This window comes from Triticum dicoccoides, chromosome 2A, assembly GCF_002162155.2.
Source record: "Triticum dicoccoides isolate Atlit2015 ecotype Zavitan chromosome 2A, WEW_v2.0, whole genome shotgun sequence".
NCBI lineage: Eukaryota > Viridiplantae > Streptophyta > Magnoliopsida > Poales > Poaceae > Triticum > Triticum dicoccoides.
In genome coordinates, this window is record NC_041382.1 from 701,557,519 (window position 1) to 701,561,926 (window position 4,408).

Below are 4,408 nucleotides of genomic sequence, written 5' to 3' on the forward strand. Positions count from 1 at the left end.
CTCTCGCGCGCTCGCTCGCACCTCCCACCCCCTTCAGCTGCGCCGCCGCCGCCGACCGCACCACCCGGCGACCGTTCCGGCGCTTCCCCGGCCTATCCCTGCCCCGCGCGCGCTTTCTCCGGCCCCCCTCTAGGCCCGCCGCCCCGCCGACGAACAACGCCCGCGCGCTCGCTGCCGCTCGGCGCCCGCTAGGTGTTCGACAAAACGCCTAGAAGGTATGTATTGCTCAAAAGCCATGAATTTCGTGCATGTTGATTGTAGTTTTTTATTTATAGCATAGTATTCAACATTGTAGATGAGTTCGTCGTATGATTCTTCCGAAGAAGAATTTGATATGGAAGAGGAGGAGGATCTTGCAATGATCCTAGCTATGCATATTAATAAAAAACCGAAACACGGTGGTTCGGTTATGGGTCGGCAAAAAATTTGGAGGGATATGATCGATGCCCACAATAGATTGATCAGGCATTATTTTGCGGAGAATCCCACATACCCTGAGTCGTATTTTTGTCGCCGGTTTAGGATGAGCACCGAGTTGTTCAGGCGCATTGCAGAGAAACTAGCGAGTCATGACCGCTTTTTTCAGCAAAGGAGGAATGCCGCCGGAGAGCTCGGGCATAGCACCTTTCAGAAGGTGACAGCCGCTTTGCGTATGTTGGCATACGGTATACCGGCTGATCTAGTTGATGATCACTTGGCTATGGGTGAGAGCCAAGCCATCACGTGTGTCAAGCGCTTCGCTGTCGGAATTGTGCAAGTGTTTGGCGAGGAGTATTTGAGATCTCCCAACGCTGAAGACGTCGCAAGGCTTTTAGCGATGAACAAAGCTCGCGGCTTTCCTGGCATGCTTGGCTCAATAGATTGCATGCATTGGACTTGAAAGAATTGTCCAAAGGCATGGCATGGGCAATTCCACGGCCAAAAAAAGGGTTCCACTATAATCCTTGAAGCGGTGACCGATCAAGAGACTTGGATTTGGCATGCATTCTTTGAAATGCCTGGATCTTTGAATGACATCAATGTTGTCAACCGGTCACCACTGATGAGTAAGATTGCAAATCGGGAGTTGCCACCGGTGCAGTTTGTAGCAAATGGCCGTACATACAACTATGGCTATTATCTAGCGGATGACATCTATCCAAAGTGGCAAACCTTTGTCAAGCTGTTGAAAAAGCCAGAAGGTAAGAAAAATTTTGATTTCCACAATGCTCAGGCGGCGGCTAGAAAAGATGTGAAGAGAGCTTTTGGGATTTTGCAAGCCCAATTTGCTATTGTGAGAGGACCGGCTAGATTTTGGGATCAAAAGATGCTTTGGTACATAATGCACGCTTGTGTGATCATGCACAACATGATCATCGAGAATGAGCGTGACCAAGATGTAGACTACTCTCAGTATGAGCTCTTGGGATATCCCGTGCGAGTGCGACGGAGGGCTGAAAGGGTGGCCCGTTTTGTTGCCTCCTATCACGCCATTCGATGTCCTGCAGCGCATAATGATCTTCAGAAGGATCTCATTGAGGAGTGGTGGGCATGTAATGGACGACAAAGAGCATCATAATTTGTGCGTTCGTTATTGTATTGTTGAACTATTTGTTGTGTTTAATTACACTATTTGTTGTATTGAACGATAAACTGTTTGTTTGAGTTGTAATAAACGAAATTGAGCTATTTATTTTTGTTTGTTTTTGATTTTTTGCTTTTGTTTTTGAATGCATATGTTGTTTGTGCGAGTCGCGCGCGCTGCATTTTTACGCGCTGATGAAGCGGCGCGCGCGCTGTATTTTAGCGCGGCTGCTGGAGCCAACGCTGCGCGCCGCGCCAAACCAGACGATGCGCGCGCGGCATACGTATTTGTTGCGCGCGACGCGACCGGCGCCTGTTGGAGATGCTCTGAAGGCCCTAGCGGAACCACACGTGCGCATCCCCATGAGGCAACTAAAAAATAGTTCCTTGAAACCCCGTCGGCAGCAGAGGGCTTCCATCCGCACCACCCGAGGACAACCATCCTAAATCCGTTCATGACTCATGAGCTGCGGCGGCCGCTGCTTCCCGCCGGCGAGGAACTAATGGAGTATGCTGGTCTTGAGTTTTTGCTGGATGCCGTCGATAGGTAAGTGCCTCGTTCCTCGATTTAGATCTAGTTGTTCCATAGATTTATTTCAAAGCTGACACACTGGGAGGCTGACACCACGACCGGCCGGGCGCTGTAGGTTCCCACTCCGGGAGGAGTTCTCCGACAGCATAGAACACCCAGGTCCGTTCCCTCTCGCTGTGCTGCGGACGGGCGAAGCCAACCTTGCTGTGCCGGCGGAGTCAAAGGCAGGGTCTGGATGTGGACAACAAATTGGTGTCGCCGGACCAGAGTAGGCGCAGGGTCTTGCTAGTCTAGCGATTATTTTGAACAGTCACACTTTGCGGCTGAAACTAACGAAAAGTAGTGGTTTGTTTGAAAAGTTCAGGTTGCATCTCTAGGATGAGTTTAGAGCAGTCGATTCGCAAATACACGGAGGAGCCAACAAAAAGTGTTATTAGACCAGAACTAGGATTTAGCTTCGACTCACTTGGAGAGGCGTCCGATTTCTATAACTTTATTCTTGAGAGATTGGCTTTAGGTATTGGAAGAGCAGGCTGAATGTGGAGAGGACCAAATCAATACAAGCCGTGAAGGTGTCCGTCAGTGCCAAAGGAAAAAAAAATCCCGTGGGAGGTTTGTGGATGTGGTGACGAACTGTTGGCCCGGTCCGTCATGCCCGCGGGAAGACAAAGGTAATTCGAGATGGTCCTAGCTGTGTATTAGTGTTATCTATGGTCGGCTGACATAAACGTGGGCACTTGTGGTTGAGCCTTGCTTTTTGCGTGCAGATGGTGGCTACGGGGCTGCTCCGACAACGAGCCCGACTGAAGGGCGAGGTGGTGCCTCATCTTCTAGACTGCATCAAGTTAATCATTGCCTAGCTGGATAAGTGCGGAATACTATACACGATGAAAACTAATGTGGCGCCTGGTCAGGACCTGAAGGACGAGCTGACTCCAGGTGGTGAGCTGACGATAAATGTCTAGAGACGCATACATCACATGTTAAATGCAAAGAAGAAGATGTACTGGGGGTGGCTTGCGAGATTGGGAGGAATTCTCGATCTGTGTTCTGTGGTACGTGCTTTGCTTGTTGGCACTTTTTTGTGTGCCATTGTCTCATTTTTTTCGGTTCAGCTAATTCTGAGATGATTGGAAATGCTGCAGGAATAGCTTTGCAAGGCAGACAACAAAGTGGACTGGGATTACATCAACATGATGATGAACTCCAATCTGATGGGGTACAGAATTGATTGGCTGAAGAAGGTAATCATACTTGATGGGATACTGATGAGTTACTGAGTGGTATGCTTTCTTGTGATTGATTTCTGACTGCTTTGTACATCGATTTTCAGTTCATGTTCCGGGTGCTTTTCATGGATTGCTGGTCCGTGTACATTCTAGACACTGAGAAGAAGATTGTGATGGTGCTTGATCCAACCGAAACTCAGATGAGATGGAGAGGAAGCACGAGGCATGGGCGAGGAAATTCCAGCATAGATTCTGCCACGTTTACAATGACATATTCGGTGCAGGTTTGCTCGAGACAACTGGACATTTGTGTACCCTTTAAGGGCTCAGCACGAACCATGCCAAAGGTGAGCTTGTCTATGTGGAGCATGGAACATACGAAAATAAAAATTATACCCGACTTGACACTATTAAGCATGTGCCATGCATATAGGGAGGACAACGGCTATGGAGTTCACTGGTCTTTACCTCTGTTCGACGCTTACCACGGTGAGAAAAGGTGTCAAGCCTGTTTGTTTGCTTTCCTAGTTGTGTAAACATGTGTGAAAATGTACAGCAGGATGAATGTCACAGAATTATTGTCTCCCTTTTGTTATTTCCGCAGTCGTAGATTGAGCAACTAAGGCCCTGTTCGGATACTATCTGCTCCGCCCGAGCAGCTCCCGGAGCGGACGGAGCGCCAGCAATATTGCTGGGAGCGGCTCAAACCGCGCTCCTCACGCGGAGCGGAGTTAGCAGACGGGAGAGATTCCGAACACGCCCTAAAGAAGAAAATGCCATACGGCATTGTGATCATGAAGGGAAAAAAAAGTTGATATCCCAGATTTCCTATACAAGAAGATCGTGGACTAAATCGAACAAATAGTACTTCGGAATTCGTACGGCACGATCACAACTTTTGGCCTCGCGTGTGTTTGTCAGTGCAAATTCCCAGGGTTTACGTTGATGTTTTTTTCCAGCACCACACTGCCCCTGGGTCCCCACTATGGACCAGTATTTGAATTTGTGTGTTTGTCGGTGCAAATTCCCAGGGTTTACGTTGATGTTTTTTTCCAGCACCACACTGCCCCTGGGTCCCCACTAT

At 48.8% G+C, this 4,408-nt stretch overlaps 1 long non-coding RNA gene across 3 annotated transcripts; it reads left to right on the forward strand.

Moving 5' to 3' along the window:
• The first annotated feature begins 1,943 nt into the window (after positions 1-1,943).
• Positions 1,944-4,348, forward strand: LOC119351953. Of its 3 annotated transcripts, XR_005170095.1 has the most exons (9): positions 1,944-2,110; positions 2,211-2,363; positions 2,460-2,766; positions 2,863-2,910; positions 3,010-3,150; positions 3,241-3,339; positions 3,429-3,671; positions 3,758-3,813; positions 3,929-4,348. It is a non-coding gene; the product is annotated as an uncharacterized LOC119351953 (long non-coding RNA). The 3 variants fall into 3 exon arrangements; XR_005170094.1 differs by having other exon boundaries at positions 2,211-2,766; positions 3,758-3,823; XR_005170093.1 differs by having other exon boundaries at positions 2,211-2,766.
• The last annotated feature ends 60 nt before the right edge of the window (positions 4,349-4,408 follow it).